This window comes from Mchenga conophoros, linkage group LG5 (assembly GCF_057382185.1).
Source record: "Mchenga conophoros isolate Kocher_MC1m ecotype Shallow Benthic linkage group LG5, M_conophoros_male_GT1.1, whole genome shotgun sequence".
Lineage (NCBI taxonomy): Eukaryota > Metazoa > Chordata > Actinopteri > Cichliformes > Cichlidae > Mchenga > Mchenga conophoros.
The window spans coordinates 12,845,224-12,866,928 of record NC_140530.1 but is presented as its reverse complement, the minus strand read 5'-3'; the positions used below and the strand labels follow the sequence as shown (position 1 = coordinate 12,866,928).

The 21,705-nt window shown below is 42.0% G+C and overlaps 1 protein-coding gene and 1 long non-coding RNA gene across 2 annotated transcripts in view; both read right to left on the bottom strand.

Moving 5' to 3' along the window:
- Positions 1–21,705, bottom strand: part of prickle2b (prickle homolog 2b) — an 85,753-nt gene that overhangs the window by 25,852 nt on the left and 38,196 nt on the right. The window lies entirely within an intron of this gene.
- LOC146573901 (uncharacterized) lies at positions 11,967–15,870 on the bottom strand. Its single transcript, XR_014892559.1, has 3 exons — positions 15,774–15,870; positions 13,125–13,184; positions 11,967–12,587 (listed from the first exon to the last, which is right to left on the bottom strand). It is a non-coding gene; the product is annotated as an uncharacterized LOC146573901 (long non-coding RNA).

Genomic DNA, 21,705 nt, shown 5'->3' with positions numbered 1-21,705 from the left:
CACACGCACACAGACAGACAAATCCCATTAAAGAACTTTTATCCAATTGAGCGCGTCTCTGAGTAAATGCAGACCTTCTACTACATTTTAAGATTTACTGCAGGCGTCTTCTGAATGAAGGGTCTGAGTAATTATTTTTACTCATAAAAAGGTAGTCATGTTGGAGTCTCTGCCCACTTGTAGCTTTCTCTTCACCTAGTTCACTCCCCTCTTACAGCTGCTCCCCTTCGTTACCCTTTTAAAGCATCATTAAGAATATGTGAAAGAGAGCATTACCCCAAGAGAAAAATCATCCCGGTCTGCTGCCGTTTATGCCAGACCTGGCCCCGCTGCTTGAGCCGCTGTTTATTTAAACTGTGAACCTCCATGCCAGGTGTGTGTGAAAGGAAAAGTGCAAGCGTATGTCTGTGTGTGTGTTTAAGTGTGTGAGAGAGGGAGCATGTGCACGGCAGTGGCAAAGAGGAGGGAGCGGTTTCACACAAAACGCAGCGTCTCGCCCTCGGATTTCATTCACACCTTTCTTAACACGCGTTTCACAGCATTTTTATTCGCCCCGCGGGCTCCTGGTCCTGCAGGCCACAGACGGGCCTCTGTGTAGCCCGACTGGGGCCGCAGTGATCAGCCACAGGGAAGCCGAAAACAGACTTCTTACCCCCACTGTGGAGCTCCAGACACAATAATATTAATAATAATGTCCTTCTGCTGACCTGCATCTGACATCACAGCTTGGTTCGGGCATGTTCACATACTCGCACACAAACACAGACATTCACACATGAGCAATTGTATGCATGTATAGCGATTTCCATTCAGACTAAGGTGATTTCAGACACACACGCACACACACAAGGAAACAGTAATGTTAGTGTGTGATTAGTTAGAACTGTCCCAGGCAGGAGCAAAGGATAAGAAGAGCTGAGAATCAATGAAGTCAGTGTTTAAAAACTGCTGACTGAATGAGAGGAGGAAGAGGACTATATAAGCCTTCAAGTATTCAGACATGAAGACAAGGACTCACTAAAGATAGACACTTATATATGTGTGAAATAAGAACACAAACAAAGAAAAGAGAGCTGGCCATGTGTAATTTGTTGTCCTTAATGAGGCATTCTGTTGCTTTCAGTATTATTTGTGTGTTTGGCTCTAAGCGGCAACCATGAACATACCGAAATGACAATAAAGCTCCCTCTGTGTGTGTGTGCGTGCGTGTGTGAAGAACCTCTAAACAGAAAGACGGCACAAGAGGACAGGAAGAAAAACAGCCAAAGGCTGGTTTGAGTTAAAGGAATGACAAATCAGTGCTCATCAGCATTACATCTGCTAGTTTTCATACAGGCTTAGGAATGACCAGTAGAGTGGCTCTTAAATCACTTCCTCAAAGTTAAAAATATCAAATCTTCTTCATGACACAATGAACAGGTTATCACTGCATATTATCCTTTGGTTTTGGGGGGGGGGGGTTTGAGTCTGTTGATGGGCTCAACATGTGTTGCTGGCAATGGTTGCACATAAATACCTTTGACTGGAGAGAAACACACAAAGACACAGTCACACACTGTGTGTGTGTGTGCCAAAAAACACATGTGCGACATTTCTTTACACTCCCATACTCACAACCATGCAAACAATTGTATCAGTCTTTACAAGCTACCGCTTTCCACAAAAATCAAGCAAAGCCCTCAGTCACTGGTAGTGTAACAGAGAGTGACATACTAATCTGTAAAAAGGCACAGTCGATATCCGCCATGTCTAATCACATCACAGCGCTGCAGCTCAAGTGTGTTCGGTGCCTGTTCTGACTTCCGTCTGGTATCTGGGGCAGCATACCAGCCAGTAGAATAAACTCCGGACAAGAAAGGCTGCTGTGTATATATATATGTGTGTGTATGTGTGCAAGCGCATGTGTCACGATGTGTGTGTATCTGCATGCCAAGACTGTGCCAGCCACAAGACTGATTCTGGCGTCAGAATGAATCACATTCAGTCTGCTCTTCCATCCCAGCAACACACCAAGCGGCTCTCAGAGTGAGAGAGACACAGAGGGAGAGAGAGGGATCATAAAAAGAGATCATAAAACCAACATCAATGGGTGATAGACCGAGCGAGAGGGGGAAACATAAAAGGGAAAGGCAGGAGGCTTGTGAGACAAAGCTTGAGAGGGAAACACAATGAGGAGGAGAAGGCACACAGCGGGGAGGAGGAGCACATGGTAACACCAAGCCCATCCATCTGCAGCCAAACCTCATGCCAATACATTTACGAATACTCTGGAATTAACCTATAACCCTGACTGTATGCAAGCATTAGAACAGAGTGTCAGGGAGAACTGTTTATGTATCATGACCACTGGTCATGATACAAGCTATTGCAGCAACACCAATAATTGGGCAGAACCTCCTGCAGTCCCATTTAGTTGCACATGTCTATCTGTTCCCACCTACATTTAAATTACCATCATTTTGTGGCAAGACTAATGTATTCTGTTTGCTGTGTTTATAGAAGATTACCTCGCAGACCCCAATTAAATCTGAGCACCACAACATGCAGGCATATTTTGCTCTACCAAAATTCTGCCGGCTTCAGTCTGCATTTACCGTAAGCTGGCTACATTTTTTTTTACATGGTTTTAAAACAAAAAACAACACGTCCAAAATATCAGGTGTTTCTGCTTGCTTCAGCAAATACCTGTGTCCATATTAAACAATCAAAAGCAGGTAAGGCACAAAATGCATAAGACTTGCCAGACAAGCAAGTCAGCCACACAAACGCAAAAGGATCATAACGTTTTTTTTTATTTTTTACATTTGGATTTTTGAAATACTTAATTTCACAAAACTAATTTAAAATTAATGTTATGTGTAGAGAGATGTGAAGCTATAAACCTTTGGGAGGAGAATCAAGGGGAGGTAAACCAGAAAAGGTCTGGGTGGAGATCTTTACAAAAAAAGTAACAAACATTCACCTTTTGCAAGATGTGGTTTCACTGACAAAATCTTCACATTGCCACCCTTTATTTGCTCAGCATCTACTCTTAATACCCACTGGATAAAATATCATCTTCACAGAGTGGAAAAAGAAACATATCAAGAAGCTCCAATACATTTGGTGTGGTATGAATGTCGTGTATATCGTGTCTGCTTTACTGAATATTAGCGTCTGTAACTGAAACAGCTTACTATAAGCTGTCTGCGGTGTTTATACTCATTTACTGTCAGTCTTTCTAAGCTGATTTAGTGTTTAGCAGCTGCCGCTTCTTCATATTCAGATGCTTTTTTAAAAAAATGTAAGAGTTTCTCTTTTTTTAATTCTTTTTTTATGAAATCAAAGTGCTGTTATTTGAGTTATCCTGATTTAATGAGAAAAAGTCACATTACTAAAGCTACTCATTCAATTTTAGCTCTGTTTGCAGGTACTAATAACGCCTTTCTAGTCTTGGAGATACAGACGTAAATCTAAATTTACTTGGCTTTGTGTGGGCTCGAGATGGCAGAAGGTAGGTTTCCAGCCTCGAGGATCAACCTCTTGACACAGAAACATTGAGAAAAGCTCATGAGCTGTTTTGCATTTAGCTGCTTGTCCATCTGATCCCCTGATCTTACTGAGAGATCAGCGTGCCGTTTATCTATTGTGAACTTTATTGATTACGAATAAAAAAATCAAGGTGAGAGTTTGAACGGACACAGCGGGGAGTCAGACAGTCGCTTTCTCAAACAATATTCAATCAATACATGGGATGAGTCAGCTGGATTTACTGAAAATAATCACAAGCCTCCCCGGATCTTAATTGGAAAATGAATAGACGCATGTGTAGTCATAAACAATAGCTCATGAAAATGTCTCCCGTGGTGGGACGCCGATATGAGCGAGAGCAGAGTTTTCTGATGACACAGCACAGATCTCGGGGTGCAGACAGAACAGCGTGAACAACACATGAACCCCATCACATCTGGGACACATTTGGTGCCCATGTGCAATGTATTACATATTTCTGGAAATCAAGCCACGCTCAAGCCTGTAATCTGTTGATGGGATTTTATTCCCGTTGTTCATGGTTTTGTCTTTTGCGACTTCAGCATTGTAAGAAAAGTTTTTTGTTTTTTCCTGAAGGGAGCTGACAAAAAGTGATTGAGGGGTGCGGAGAAAAGTACAGACTTTCAGCTGAAATTATTTAAATTGGTCTGCTAAAGAGAAACAATGCTACAATGTCAGCGTAGCTGTTTTACCACTGGGCTTTCTTCACTGCTGTAAATGAGTATTTTAGAGCAGAAGGGTGAAATTTATCACCCTCACGTTGGGCATGCTGGGCAAACTTTAGTGTTCCTGTGTCACCCTGAAAGCTCTGATCATCAACTTGAGGATTTCTGGACAACTTGACAGTGAGCTGACTGAAACCTACGACACAGGAGAAGGACAATGAATTGAATTCTTTGCAGAGATGGTTGGACTGTGCTTTTAGCCTGTTAAAACTGAAACCTGCCATCATGTGATGGTTAGACTGGAAGTGGAGGACACAACCAGCAGCCCAAACCCCCCCAGAAAAAACAAAAACGTTGCATTTATGCATTCTTTTATATTTAAAACGTTCCATTTGTGGTGGCGCATGAGTAATCAGGGGGCTGGGGGGTGGGGGACGGGTGGTCTAGAATGCCATGAGCTTACAGTTACAGTTTTACGCTAGATAAAAAAGAAAAACAATGAAAACCTCTGCAGAGGGATCAAATTCGTTATGCTAGTTTGCAGTGAATCGGCACTGGTGATTCTTTATGCATCTCTACAGGAAAAAGTCACAATTTCTTCACATTAATGAGTACTTTCGAATTCGGTGCTGTTAGCAATGAGCAACAACAGCATGAATCCAAAACTGTCTGATTCTACCACTGACCCAAAGCCACATTAAATCCTAACAGGCAGCACACAAACCAACAAAGACATAAGGATATGGCTTTAATAAACCTAGTTAACGTGAAGCTTTAAGATGGTGTGCACAGCTCCCTGACATTAGGGAAAACCTCATCTCTTTAAAGCCAGCACCCTACTGGTGGCTTGCTACCGTGACCAGTGGCTTTCTAGGCAGAATGCTAAGCAGCTGAGCGGTTGTACGGCTACTGGCCAAGCAGCCGCTTGTTAGGTCTGTGAGGTTAGACAGCCACATCTGGTCTGCCGGCACTCAGAGCTCCACCATGGTCTGCTATTCAGCCAAACCTCAGAGGTCAGGGACACAACCAGGGATTGGGTGTGTACATATCACAACGTTTGTGTGTGTGTGCTCCTTACCCTTCCACGGATCACACAGAAATTGGAACTAAAAGTAAATTTGAAGCAGTTGTGCTCCACCATGAATAAATATAAGGTTCTCCTTCACATGTCAGATTAAAAGGTACCCACTTATCTCGCTCTTCTTTTTGGAAGGACTGGCATTCATGTGGGCTTGGCTGAAGTAGAGGAGAGTAAAAAGGAACAGGCAGGCACTGATGCAGAACAAACGCTAAATAACAGAAACACTTTTGCGTTTCATCTAGGTACGATTTTACTGATCCCATCCTTGAGCTTTTCCCAACCCCAACCACAAACCGACATCATACATTTCTCGCAATGAAAGACACCAGCGAGCAATAGCTTCACTTTGCCAACCTTCAATCTTTCGGTGCCCTTTTTTAGTATTTTACTTACTGTATGTCTCTTTTCCAGTGTACACATAATACGACCAGTAAACCTACTTATCCAATACAAGTTTCTTGCTTCTATAGAAGTAGACAATAAGCTATTCAATATATATTCTTTATCAGCTGACGACTGCAGTTTAGAACTGTCACCAGAAATTTCCAAACATTTTCCCAATTTTGTGTAATAAATAAAGCAGCTCAATTGGATTTCCACATACAGATGCATGCTTGCACATGCTTGTCATACAGTCACGAGAAAATGTGGGCATAATTCCCTCAGAATGAGCTTACATTATGATGCTGGGGCACAGCTTTAGTTGTGGATGCTGGTGTCAGGGGAACTGCAGCTGCGAAACAGCGCAGGACCACAAAGAAAGAATATGATTAAAGTGCAAATGCGAGTATAACGTTTGTTTGAGCAGTCAGCACTTTACAGTATAATGGTGCTTTGCTGCAGCTCATTTGGCCACTAATCAGCACATACCATCTCTGTGCTGAACTGTACTAACGCACCACGGCTCGCCTAAGCAGAGATGATCTGAAAAAGACATTGTGGAAACAAACTGTACAAAGCAGCAGACTAAAGGCCAGGATTACGGCTTTAAAAAGAAGGGGAGGGTATTTTTAGAATGACAAGATAGCTACCAGCTACCAGAATTGGACTGTAGATACTGTGAACAATTAAGCTGGGAAGCAGGTGGTGGCTAATGTGTCACATACAGGCAGATGTTAAATGTGGCATCAAAGGATATAAGCAGAGGATGGGAGGAGCTATTGCGTGTCCCTTGGTGAAGTCAACAAAGAAGTTAACAGGAAGGATGAATAATGTTTGCAAAAACCGAAGGGCTAATCCTCAACTGGTAGCAGTGAAAGAGTTTTTGTCATGGTTGGGTATCAGTTCTGTATTTATTTATTTTTATTCTAAAGTGGTGCCTGATCAAAAGGAGCTCCAGGTAACTGCACCTTTGTTTAGTGTGGAATGTGACAGATTTGGGTTAAATAAGAGTTTTAGAGGGGGAAGATATACGCCAGCCAAAGGGCATGTTTGTGCCTGCAGGTACAAATGAGAGTAATGGCCTCAACGTGATTGCGAGTGGATTCGTAAGAATTCCGAAGGGAGGAGACAAAGATAGCGAGCGCAGTCGAATAAATGATCAGATACAACTGGGAAGTGGAGATTCACATCAACGTGGTTCCATCTCAGCGTCTTCCATCATGCAAGAACCAGAGCACATGCGTGCACTCACACACACACACGCTCTCACTTACACACAGACACGCCATGCTTTCGAGAAGGAGGAAGTGAAGCTGGATCAATGGAGCAAACTCCAGCAGCTCTGATCAGACACATGACAAGTGAACTTCCAATATAACGACTTGAGGCCAAACATGAAAACACGTGTTCTGGGGGAGTATTACAGTGTGTCACGTTTTCCTCGTGTTGCGTGGACATCTGCGATGTTCCCTCAATAACTTAGGACAGATGAATGACAAATTCCCCACTAATAGGAGGATGTCCTTGTGCATGTCTTCATTAATATGTGGAGGAACTTTGTGGACCAAATTCCATCTAGCTGTACTATTTAGATTAATTAATAGCGTGGATCTGTTCCCAATTATCTTCACATGGTTGTTGATGGGGGTCGACAGCCACATGCAGCGCTGCGCAGGGGAGCTGTGGTCTGTTCTCATTAAAACAGAGTTTGGGCCATGAAGCATCTTTTTTTTCCTCCATGATGTTCGCATCCCCCAACAAATCAACAGTCTTTAAAAAAACGAAAAGGAAAAAAGGCCAGCTCAAAGCACATCATCCAGGAAATGTCTCTTTCTGCTGTAGTATGATGTTGTTGAAGTCTGGTGTGTAGACATATAGAGGAAGGGGGATGTCAGAAACCACCAAGTTAGAGGTCATTGTCCAAGATCAAAAGGACCCACCCAGCCCCCAAATCTCCTGACTTCATGTGCCGATTTACGAGAGGCAGAAAGACCATTAAAACTTCCAGCAGCAACTCCTGGTTGGCTGGATAGATGGGCAGAGGGCTGGTCACTAGAGGAGACGAAACTAAAAGCTTTCCAGCGACTAGCACAGATTCGAAGCAAAGGGGGGGCCATTTTTGACTTCTGGCAGGAGGATGGGGGTTAAAGACCATGACTGTCGCCTGCACGTGAGGGTGTTTGTGTGTAAGTAATAGAGGAACAGCTATAAAACTTTGCCAGTGTGTGAAACTGCATACAGAAACAGGAAGAGGAAACAGAAAGAGAAGTAACACTTTGAACTTTATTTTAAAAATCAGCTGCTTTCATTACACAGTAGTGGGTGCATTAAGATAACAGTCTTTCAAAGTACTGGGGGGGCTGGGGGTGTCTTATCTGCGGTCAGGGACTTGCAGGAGACTGTGGGAACATTCAGGGGTGGTCTGGGTTTTCCAGAGAGTGAAATCTGCCATCCGAGACGTAATAATTGTCTCACAACCTAACTGTGTGAGTTATAGGTTAGTGATAGACCAGGCTGCCAGTCCAGAGGGAGGTGATTCACGTATACTGTGGAAGTGCCATTATAAACAGTGCTGTGCATGAACTTGCTGAAAAGAGAGCGTTCATTTAGCTTAACCATGTTTTCAATGAACGGTGAAATGGATGAATGGTGTACGCAACTAAAGAACGTAACGTGAGCCGACTTTGCTCTCACGAGAGTCGACTGATGTCATGGCATGCTTTGTTGGCATGGTTGGTGCTAGGAGCGGTTTAGACAAGCGATACTGCTGAAGCCAGCCTACGTGACCATTAGCGGGATTTTTATGAATGAATAGAGAGTAGGGCTGGGCTATATCATACCGTTCACGGCAATACCGGTGTAATGATGGGCAACGATAAGAAAATGAAATATCACGATAGAATATGGGTAAAACGCGCATGCGCAGTGCCTTTGTTTACATAAGCACATGGCGGCGATGCAGAATGAGAAGAGCGAAAGTGGATCGTCGAAGGAAACGGATGAACCAGAACTGGTTTGTAAAAATGCTGCAACTTCAGTGGTGTGGAACTGGTTTGGCTTTCATCCGTCAGATACACAACAAAGCACTAGTTTTGGTAGCGAATGCTGGCGGGCCGTCGTTATTACCGCGTTGTTTGGAAAATACGGCACACTTAAAATCAATCCTTTGATTTTTCTGAAAATCGACAGTGCCCCTTATAATCCCGTGTGCCTTATGTGTGAATTCTGGTTGTGTTTACTGACCTCGAAACTATTTTATGTACACGGCGCTCGAAAATCTGTCAAATGTTTTAGTACGACTTTGCTAAGCTACGAAGCCGCACCGCTTGATGGATTGTTGGAGTATTACGGCTATCGTAGGCAGGAGCCTCGCGGAGTGATACGTACTGTGCTTCAACACAATATTACCGTATTGTGTGTGTATAACCTCTTTTTAAGTTTTGTGGATATTATACATGGTTATGCTGAGGATATGTCGGCCAATTTCCACTGGAAATGCCTTTTGGTTAAACTGTCAGCAAGGAATTTGCATTTGCACTGTTAATTTTTTATATAACTTTAATGCATTTAAAAAAGCTGCTTGTTTACGTGAAAATACATTGATGTTTGTTTTTTTGCACTAATAAAGTTGTGGAGTTGTAAAGTATTTTGTCTAGTGTTAATTATATCGTCAGTTATATCGTTATCGCAAATTTTCAAATGTATATCGTGATAAATATTTTTGGTCATATCGCCCTGCTCTAATAGAGAGCTAATTCAGATTAATTCAGGAACATTTTTAGTGCAAATTGTACCTGTTGGATCTGAAAAAAACAACAACAACAACAACACACACACATTACGAGAATCTGAGGTGTCATATTGAGCTGAAGCTTTTGGTCAATCTATTGAGTGAAAAATTCCTAGAGAACTGAATTTTACTGTTCGGTTTTATGGGGCAGTTAAAAACACTTAATACTCCTTATTTTCTTTTAAAAGTAATCCCTTTTTGATTGCATCAATAGTCTGCAAGGGAGAGTGGGAGGAGATTCTACTGGGAAAGAATAGCTTAAAAAAAAAAGAAAACACTGTTAAACCAACAAAGAAACCTTTAGAAAACCCTGAAATGAATTCACTTTTGGGACTATGAACTTCAGAATGTTGGGTTTGGAAATGTGAGTGTGAGCTAGTTCAGTTTAAACACTGAGACAGTTTTTGCAAAACTAACATAAAGATTTCACACACAGATTCATTTACACAATCTATAAACCACAACCGACACACACACACACACTCATTGGGTTTTCGTACAGAATATGCATTCACATGTTTATTGCTTGATTGTGATTGGGGGTGCGTGTAACTTCCCTGGGCTCAGCCAGATCTGCGCTAAGCAGTTATGTGCTAATTAAGGTCTGGCCAGGAGTGGAGGGCTGGTGATAAGGCCCGTCTCTGGCCTGGTTACATACACCCACACACTTTTGGGAACAGTCTTTCCTCTAGAACCACCGTTTCAGTAGCATTCACTGATTATCAAGCAGGTTTCAACTGATTACTGAGAATTTGCCATATGGGAGCCAGACGGGGAATTCCTGTCAGGTTATAGAAACCAAAAAGGAAAGAAAGTCTATGATAATGTTGCATTAACCTGTTAGGCTAAACTGTTAAACAACACTGACCTGCTGCCTAAATCCTATAGCAGGCCAAAACACACAGCTGTTCTTCCCGTGTCTCTCCATAACCATAAATGGAGCATTCGATAAGTAAGGGTTGGGCTACAATGGCGTTAAAACAATTTCGAGTCACACATGCTGTTGCAGAGGCAGTAAATCAATTAAAAAGTTTTTTCACAAAAAAAAAATGCACATCTTTCAATAGTTGCACCCACGCATGCATCTTTTGGTTTCCTCATCTTCCATGAGCTAAACTATATCATTCCCTGCTTTTCGGCCCATTCCTCCGCTCCGCATTCCTTTGTATTTGATCACAGCTGATGTTTATCTCTCACTCCATTCTTCTCCTTCACAAATCAAACACAAGTCTACATACAAACTCTTACTGAATAAGAGACGTGGCAAAAACCTTAGCAGTTCATTGTGACAACTCAGCAGTCCACGCTATGCCTGGGTGAATGTCTGTTTTCAATGCGGCATTCCTCTCTGTAAAGATTAGGCAAAACACAGCAGTGGAGACATGGATCACAGATTGTTAGGAATTCATGTCTAAACCATTAGTGGCTAAATTTCATAAAAGATATTAAGAAAGAAGGCAAGGCTAACAGAAGTAAAGCACAATGCCCCAAAGATAAGATATGAAGCAGAGAAAAGAGCAACTCAGTGACTGAGAAACATGTTACGGAGTACTGTATGTGGGCTGGTTCACTGGAAGGATGACTTGTTTGGAACAAGACCAATCTACAGGCTACATGTCTGTATGAAACTGAGCCAAAATACACACACACACAGCACTCCAGTGACCTCCACCACCCTGAACATGATAAGCCAGGACACGCTCCAGTTCTAACTGTGTGTGTTTATCTATATAACTGAAAGAATGAAAGCGTGAGGGAACACACACACACACACACGAGCCATTGAGTTTTAGGATCCGTGCGTGTGTGTGTGTGTGTGTGTGTGTGTGTGTGTGTGTGTGTGTGTGTGTGTGTGTGTGTGTGTGTGTGTGTGTGTGTGTGAGAGCACATGGTTAACTTACAGTTTTTGTTATAATAAGCAGGAGGAAAGCCCCTGTAGATAAACTGGCCACAGTGGAGTACAAACCAGCTGAGCTGCAGTGTGTGGACAAACAGAGCTACTGTAAACTCTACTGCCTTACTTAAAGTCACAACCAAGGGGCTCGCCCTAAAGAAATTATAACAAATATGTTTTTTTGTTAACTGCAATACCAGTGTGATACCAGACCTATGTGCAATCTGAATGCAGTCACTTACAATGATGCATCTAGAATTCTTAAATCTTAAATCCCCTCAACGTTTTACAAACCACAACTTTCCTCTTTTGGTTCACCCCGATGTCCCTGGTACTGTAAATTGTTTTTAGCTAGAGCTAGCATGCAAAAGTATAGCGATTTACACATTTGCATAACAAGAAAAAGAAATATCTCCGGTTCAACCTCAGGAGGAGACACAAATCACTTTGGGAGCCTGCATCAGGAAGGCATGCAAAACTACCCACTGTGGTGACCCCTTGTGAATAAGGCAATAGCCAAAAGCAGCTTGGCAGAAAAAAGTCTATCCTACCTGCACAGCACCAGATAGAAGACTATAACTATACATGTGCAACATCAAGACTGTGGGGCGGGATTCTCATTTGCACTGGAAAGTTTATTTTAAAATGTGAGCATGGGCACAGAGAAGAGATGCTGTGGACAGCCACGGACAAAGGAAAGAGAGAGTATGAGAGATCCATCCCATCGTCCCTGTCCTACTTTCCCTTACAGCTCTCCTTCTCTCTCTCTCCCATTTCTGGTCTTCTGGGAAAGATCAGTGAAAAAAAGAAAAAAGAAAAAAAAATAGTTTGTCAGCAAAGTTCAGGCTATACTGTACATCCAGTGCTGTTTCCTCCTAATTCAAAGCTTCCCCTCTGGAACGCTGACAGTAGAGGAGGAGCAGAAATCCATTTTACACTGCAGGGAAAAATTCATAGTGCTTGGATCCATAAACAAGTAAGAATGCAAATAGTGCACACATCCACTATAAAAATTTTATTTTTGGGAGGGAAAAATTCCTTTACATGACAAAGAATGCCAGGTGACTTCTGCCATTTGACGGGTGAATGAGTGGTTTCAACTGCCTACCTCTAAATAGGGGCGTTGCACAATCAAGAAGACAGGTAACCACATGCAGATGCTGGTAGAAAAGGTCACCAGAGCTTTGTTGATATTAGCCTACATCTCGATCTTTGCAGGTGAAACACACTGCAAGTCAAAGCACCCTGAATATCATTAAAAAAAAAAAATCAACAATCTGTTTTATTTCTGGTCATGCTTTCATTTGTTACATCACTGCCAGGCAACACAACAATAAATAGAAAGGGACATGAGGTGATGCCTGCACTTCAGAGAATAAGTCAAGCTCTGCTGTTTTTTGGATTGTGCTGCCTTGACTGTTCTGGTCAGTTTTAACACACAAACAATAAAACTGTGCAGTGGTTTCAATCACTCTTTGTCACGAGGCAGCTTCCCCCCACTGATGCCCATTGTAGAAGTCTGCTCAACCTTTTGCGTGTAGACACGTGTACAAGTGGCACAGACCGTTTGTCAATGCTGCACAAACAATGCATCTTCAGTATGCAGAGAAGACAATGACTAAATAGCAGACTGACATATCATTGTGTACTGGTGACAGCACTGGTAACCGCAGGACAGCAGGACTTGTTTACTGCAGAGGAGGAATTTACCAATCTTCTTGACTTCAATTGCTCACTGTGTGCATGTGTTTCTGTGGAGAACCGCAGTGCCTTGTGCATTACCTTCCTGTCATACCGAACAATGGGTTGTTTTACAAAAACCACACTCCTGCCTCCTTGGATCTGGGTGGAGAGACAGAAACGGAGCGGAGGTAAAAATGTCTGTGATGGAGACATTACGGGTGGAGAGATCATCTGTCATACATTTCAGTGTGTATATGTGCATGTACTTTGCACTTAGCTCTGTGTGTGTGTGTGTGTGTGTGTGTGTGTGTGTGTGTGTGTGTGTGTTCGTTCTCCTGGCATGATTGAGCGGGCCCCTTGGCCGTGCCAAGGCTGCGGTATTCTCCAGCCAGCAGCAGAGGCAGAGGAGCACAGATACTTCATTATGGCCTCATTCATCACCCCTGGGACAGCTTGGCAATGCTCTCAGTTCCCCTCCTTCTCCTCCTCCTTCTCCTCCTGCCTCCCTCTAACCTCACCTCTCTACTTGCAGCTGTACAGGTCCCTCGCTCAGCATCTCCTATACATCTTTCACCTCACCTCCCTCTCTTAGCACACACTCCCTCTGTGCTTCTCCTCCTTCTTTCCCCTGGCCTGGCACTACTTTCTCTTATTGTTGCTTCGCTCCAGTGTTTCCCCTCTCTCGCTTTACTTACCTTTGTTTAACCTTCACTCAATACCCTCTTACAAGTTTTTAATTAACTCTCTCTAATCCTCTGTGTCCCTCTGTCTTAAACCTTCCTCCCATGCATTCATTAACTGCCTTTCTGGATTTGTCTCCTTTTCCCCCTCAACTCAGGTCATTTTTCATTCTTCTTACTCCTCCTCCTATAACGACTCTGCGTTGTTGTTTGCTGAATTAGCCAAGTGTAGAAGCTACTACATTTTCACCTTCTCTCAGTGATCACAGTTTGACAGTAGAAATATCTGGAGAACCACTGATGTATAATGCTGTGTGTATAAGTAAACAGTCTGGCGCTTTGCAAAAAAAAAAACACAATTTGCTTCTTTTTTTCCAAGAGAAGAAGGAAGAAGATTGATGCAATGATATGTGCCTCAAGCACAGAGCATTGGGAGCCTATTAGCCTTGCTTACTATATGGACTGAAAGCACAGGGAATCAAACAACTGTGGCTCTCAAAAATAAATTAAATAAGAAATAAACAAAAAGACTCCTAGCAGCACATATGAATGTGGTCTACAATCCAGACAGCAGGACGTTTCTGTGCCACTGCTATATAAGGTTGACAGGTTGTTGTTATGTTACCACGGAAATGCAAAACGATGAAAATGACGTGGTCATTATACTTAAGCTCCATCAATTACACTTTTTTTTTTCACCAATACTGATCAAACCCATCAATCAATTGTTAGGAAACCTACGCAAACAAACACAATAAGACTCTAAAAGTCAGCACTCTGAAGCAACAGTCAGATTTTTAATTTGGCTGTGACTCTTCAAATCAAGCCTTCACTTATCCATGGAGCAACATGTGCTCTGCTTGTGGTTAACTGATGAGAGAAGCTCAAATCTGAGGTTGAGTGAGTGTTACCGGTCGAGCCTTTCCTGCTAAAGAATGTGGACTTGTAAGTAACCTGTATGTGACGTAGATCCAGTGTTGTGGGAATTGACGGACTCTTATACTGACAGCCACTGTGTAATGAAAGCCAACAGGGTTACAATACAGTAAGTTACTACAATCACAAATAAAGTATTTAGATGTGCTTCAGTTATCTACATGTGAAAAAGTTTACAAAGTTCGCGAGTATATTAATTGTTGTAGATAACATCTGAATCTAGTTCTGACAACTGGCAAAATTATGATTAATGAGCAGCCCTAAAACTAGAGATGCACCGATCAATCAGCCAGGGACTGGAATCAGCCGATTTCCAACATTTTTGGCCAAGACCAGCGACTGGCTGGTTAGCCTCACACGTGTCTGATTATAGGCCAGTCCATTTTATGCATGCAAAACACATGCACGACAGCAAGTCTATCATTTTGCTAACTATTCAACCTTAGGTTCCTACCCTTTTTGGCTAACGCTAAATTTAAGTGCTTTAAAATTGAACTGGGGACAAATAATTGAGTAAAGAAACCTCCCAATCATGTCATTACAGTCACAGTGATTCTGCACAGAACTGCTGAACAGATTGATTAGCTACAATTTGTCATCCAGCTACTAGATATTTTTCTGCCCTGCACTAGTATTCATACATTTACCTTTATACACTGATTTAATAAACAAGGTATGCACAAACTAGGAAGGCTCAGACGTGGTTGTCGGCAAATTTTATTTTATATTATTAAATTTGGAAAAGAGAGAGAGAGGTTCCAGTCTCTCTAGCGAGTGCTGAGGGCCAATAGACTATGGAGCTCAGTGAAACAAGAATGCCATAGGTATCAATCTCCCTATTCAGGTATCAATCTCCCTATTCAGGTATCAATCTCCCTATTCGGGTTGTAGAAACGAAGCAAACAGCCATAGTATCCAAAGAGTTAAGCTACTGGTCAGTGTAGGCAGCAGTTAGGCTTTAAAGTTTTTTCAACCCCCCCCCCAAAAAAAAGATAAAAATACACATACAGCACAGAATCTACCAGAATCTACTGATTGGCTCTCACACAACTTTTCCTAACCCCAATAATGTGAGTATACATTGCATTTTTTGTGTGTGGGTGTGTTTAGACTATAAGAGTGGGGCGCCTACCTGCTATCCCATATGGTTGGCATTCAGCCTAATTAAAGCATTTGTTGGCCCACAAACTGGGTGTATTACCAGAAGTGCTCCTCTAAGTCCTGTATTTATGGCAACTTGGCATTAAAATAGACAAGGATAAAAGGAGACTGGAGAAAACTCTGATTTCTGTGCATGTTGCCATAGAGACGGGAGAAAAGTTCCCAGGCAACACAGCAGCTAACCAGCAATGCCAACTTACATGCTCACATTATGACTGTAAATCGTTCCACTGCGTTTTAACATGTGATTTCACTGTTAATCATCTTTTAGTTGACTTTGAGTCATGAAGATGTATTTTAATGAGGCATATCACACCAAAAAATCATTTTGAACCAAATAGCCAAAATAATGACGCTTTGTTGAAAGATTAACAGATGTACCCTTACCCAACTCACTTTTGCCACCTATGACACTGATCATACTGACACTTATATAGCCTACAGTAGACTCCTCAACAGTGTTTTCCACTCTATAAAGAGACAGAGCACATATAAGTGCTGCCCACACCAGAGGGGAAAACAATTCATGACTCTCCATTGACTTTGCATAGCGTGAAAGTGCTTCCTTGTCAGTTCTGTCTGCCAACAAAAAAATAAAATAAATAGAAAACATAAAAAACCCTGATAACTGTCCAAAAGCTGCAGTTCAGTAAGATGGATTACCAACAGGGTAAAGAATCCAGGAGTAAGATTTTATAAAGTGTAAAACTGAGCCTTTTATAGGCCAAGTGGATAACAGTGCAATAAGACATGAGGTATCAGCAGGAGGAATGGAAAAACTGTGGGATCCTGACCATATAACATCCTGTCTATAAAAAGATGTACATAGCTTCTGGGTCTGAAAAGTAAACGCAGTGTGTAAATGGCTTAAACCTGCATTCGCTCAAATGGAGCAACTCCAAACAATGCAAAAGAGAAGTCTGGTTGGACAAAAATCTATGACAAGACTCTTGGCTCTCTCGATCGGTGACTTCAATAAACATTTTCCTGAGGAGTTTATGGTCTCAGTCATTGGTTTGAAGTCTCTGAATACACCATGATGTTCATTTTTTTAATTGTAGTCCAGCTTTAGCATCAAAGATAAGGACAAAACAGGGTATGCTTTAGCATGGGGCTAACTTGTGATTGACAAGTTGCTGCTGTATAAGATTAAATTACATTTTCATTCTGAAATTAGGACCGAACCCAGTAGAAACATTTACAATATCACATGTGAAATGAAATGTGGTACTGGTGAATTGTTATACCCCTAACATATATGTTAAGCTAAAGCTTTTCTACAGCTAATGAGCTGATGAACTAACTAAAGTAAGCAAGCTAGTGTAGCTTTGTTAGCTTGCTAACATATAGGCCTATTTGTTAGCTTGCTAACAAAGCTAATGATTTTCTAACAACTTAGACATATGGTGTAAAAAGAAAAATCTTTGACATGACAAAAATCTAAGGTCTTTAGCCAACCCAGTGCCTTCATTATATTTGGAATTGGGCAGAAATGCTTTTTATTCAACTCTCAATTTCATATAGGCATATTTGTTTTTGCCTACCAGTGGCCATGAGTTTCAGAGTACACCCCATGTTTGGGACTAGGTAAGGGTGACCCAAACAGAAGACATATGACAGTAGAAACGTAATACATCATCATGAGCCTGCTGGTTGAGGTCAATATGGAGAAGCCGTCCTCAAACTTCCCAGGTGGGAATTGCTTACAGTAAATAGTGAAACTGAATGCACTGGGAAAAACAGAAAAACTGCTATGAACACAGCTGTAATAAGGAGCTGTGATTCAGTTCATTATTATTCTCCATCAAAACTTTAATGAACTGTAAGAGAGCCAGCACTTCCTCAGCCTGCTGTGAAACCAGAAATAGCTCTGTTTAGTGTGGCACATGGAGCAGATGGATCAAAAACAAAGAATTTCCACTGCCAAATTTTCCACCATGAAACTACTTCCAGAGACAGAGGTGGTGTGTTGTAGTTTGTTGTGTTGTGACAGGGCACTTTATTCCTTATATGATAAGAATACAGAGCGTCAACAAGAGTCAAAAATCAAACGAGTTTGCCCTTACTACTGCAACTGGGCTGTGTATGTGTCACTTTCCCCTATTAAATCCTGCAGGAGATCTAAAGCTAATGCACATCCCACAAAAGCCCAATCCATCACTTCTCTTTTAATGAACACTCAACAGAACTGGAAGAGGTCCTCAGCCACTTTCAAACCATGCCAAGAGATGGTGAACGATGATGTGTAAAAAACAAACATCTGGAGCATCTTTGATCACTGACGAGTCTACATAGGAGAGCAAAGGAAGGAGGCAAAAACGGATAAAGAGAGTCAAGTGTTAACATATTTCTCCCTTTCTGTGTCTTATTGAGGACAGAAATTAATAAAGTGTGACGCAAAGATCTCCAAAAATAAGCAAAAACAAATTTCCTCCCTTGTCAGCAGAAATTTTCTGAGAGATAAAGTTCAACTAGAGTATGCTATGTGTCTCCATTCCTCACTCAAGTTATCTTGCACCTCACAGCAACCTCTTATGCTGCAAAACACTGCTGCTATAAGACCACATTTTTTAGTCTGGGCTGTGTTTACCAAAAATGTCTTCTGCCGCGAGCCTTCAACAAAGCTCTATTGTTCCATCCAGGTCTCAGCATGACAATGACTTGATTTCCATGAGATTTTTATGGTAACTGACTTATTCTCTGTAACCTAATCAAGGCTTTAGGCGTACATTTTTTTTTTTTACAAAAAAAAAAACAGTGGGTGAAAGTATGGAGCATTATTAAAGATAGGTGGTTTGGCTGCCACATGACAAGCGGGTCACAATCCTTGTATAGATCCACTACACAGAGAATACAGGCACACACACACTATCACTGTCTGCTCACTTTACTAATCTTTTACAGTTTCATGGATTGTGTCGTGTTTTTCCCCCTTCTCCCTTAGTTGACTACCTCTATCCATTTATGCCCGTGAGACTCTATATCTGTCTCCTTGCCTGTCCATCTCTCTCACTCACAACACTCCTCCCCCTAATCTCTCCTATCGCACTCTTGTGAAGTAGGGGTGGAGGCAGACTCTTGTGTTTTGATTGACGGGTCCTGAGTGCAGACATCTCCCTGTGGTCAACCTTATCAGTGGCTGAGCTTGGCAGAGCATAGTGGCAGCAAGCCTGTTCAGGACGCACTCTTTGTCTCCAGAGCTTTGTGTACACACATGCGTGTGCATATTCAAACACATCCAAGACCAGGCCAGTGTGATAAAAAGTCTAAGTACACAGAGAATTCTAATTGCAATCAGTTGTTTAATTAGGCTACTGCAGATATAATTTTTAAATTAAAATGACCCCATTTACTCTCTTCCCTTCATCCCCCTGCAAGGAGTGGTAAATGTGACATGACCCAGTTACCCAATTTCTCTGCCGTTTCATTCAACTACCATCATACTGGCTCTAATTTAGCCAAACTGAGAGCGAGCATCTGGCTATGTCTCCTATGTGTCTGATGTAGTCCAGTACTGGACGGAGATAAAGTACTGCACATGAGGAAACTCTGTTTCTTCTAGGTACAAAGTCGCCTTGTATCTCGTGCCTTTTCATCTGCTATTAAATTATATTCTTCGTCCAGCTGTTTGAGGCGCATAGAGCCTGACAAGTAAAAGCACATTTTTGCTGCGCTGGCAGCAGGATGGGAATGTTTATCATTTCATTTTTGCACAAATTATAGTGAATGTTTGTGCAAAAAGAGTCATGGAGAAGAAGAAGAAGATGAAAAATATGAGTTCTGGCAGCCTCACTCTTCATGTATTGACATCAGCATTTCAGAATTTTGATCTTTCACCTGCCACAAAGTCACACAGCTACTAGTTAGAACAGCACAGATATTCACAGCGCCTAGAGGACGAATCCTACAGGATTTTGTGATGTGTTGGAGGATGAACTATGACAGCTACACTTTCCATGTACTGAACATGGCAAAAATTATACCTGCTACACAGTATCATTGTTATTTTGACCACACAAACATGGCTGCGGATTCTTGATCTTATTTATTAACATGCATCTCGTTTCACGGCTGTGACGGTGCTACATCGCCAGGAGAAGACGGACATGTGAGGAATGATGTGGGAGGTGAAATTTCACAGCTAAAATCCAAAGTGTTAAAAAGGTGGGCCTTCAAAATAATGCAACCAAAATTCCATCATTTATAAATTTGATGTTGTGATTAGTAAAAATGATGTTTTCTCTAGTGCTATTACATTTAGAGTGTATAGATGTGTTTACGTATTCAGACTATAAAACATAATTAGGAGTTAGATCAATGCAAGTAAGATCAATGTAACTCTAAGTTGATACACCACTGCGAGCCAACTCCCTGATATTGATTGGTTCATGGTGCACAAATGCAGGCAGCAGGACCGGCAGCAGGAGGAAGGATGGGGGATGTGGGTGTGGGGACCGCTCACTCATCAAATCAATTGCCACACTCACCGCCTGAGGAGCATCTAAAGATCTGCTTTCAGAATTTAATCCATTTATCCCCCTGTTTTGCATGCCCCTCCGATCATCCCTGACCCCTTACATTAGTCTTCCTTCCAGTTTAGTGAGTTAAGCAGATTCTACTCTTCCACTGCAGAGAAACCTTGTAGTGAGGGATGTTTTTGTCTTGAGGTCCGGAAACAAGTGGTAATAGGATGACAGGAGAGGAACTGTCAATAAATCCATTTTAATTCTCCTGATGATATGATTTTGCTCAATATTTTTTAAATAGGTCTAGTCTCTGTGGACCGTTGCTCACAGGCCAGGTGAAGATACTGTCGGCTCCCTGGAGCACAGGAAGTTGCTTTTTATCCAAGCCCCTCTTTCTCTTCCCCTTCATTCCCCCCTCCATGTTAGTCTTTTACCAGCCTCTCACACGAAGGTGCCATCAACAGAGCTGGCAGCACGTCTGTGTGGAATGCACTTTGGCAATTTACGGACACACTCACACGGTCAATAAAGGCTGGTGAGCCGACCCCGGATCTTGCACATGTAAACTGTTCTTAAACTTGTCACATCTGACTCGATTTGAGTCAGAGCACAGCCCAGAGGAGCGCTCAGCGTTGTGTGGTAGAATATCATAGCACTGACATATATAGGCATCTACTGACGCAGTCAAACACAGACACTGGCACATGCATATCTAAAGATAAGGAGCCACACACACATACATACAGGCTTTGGAGACAATGGTGTGGATGCTGCTTGGACCTAGGAGCCTAATTTAGGTGTCCAGGTTAAAAATAAAACAGGGTAGGCATGTCGCACAGCTGTGAGATGCTGGGAGCTTTGTGTGCTGTCAGCCAATCTAAATCACAACAGCTGAGATGACAAGGTGCTGATTCTCAACTGCCTTTCCTTCTTCTCCATTCTGTCGTTCACTTTTGATTCCTCCATTCCTCTAATTCAATCCATCCCACCACCTTTAACCATTTTTACTCTTTCTCCCCTGACACACATGTTTTTCCCCCTTGTTTAAAGATGAAGCAACCCACTTCTGACAGCTTCACTGGCAGCCCAACAAAGCAGCACTCGAGGGAACGGAAAAGACAAGACTGAAGTGACGTTTTTAACTCAGCCGTCATTACTCTGTGATAATGTACTGCTAAGAAAAAGAGAACGTACATCACAGAGATGCAAATGCACACCAACTTGCTGGCAGAGTCACTTAACGTTACGCATGCTTTTGGAAGCACAGACATGTGCAGATGTAAACCTACAGAAGCACATCACGGACTGGCCAGATAGTTGTGGTATGCGCACACACTCCTAAAAATTAAAACATTCCTTCAAATCTATATTGTTAAGACAAGCCTTAAGAAAACTAATCAATCATCAAGGGGGTTGGCTATTCAAAAAAAAAAAAAA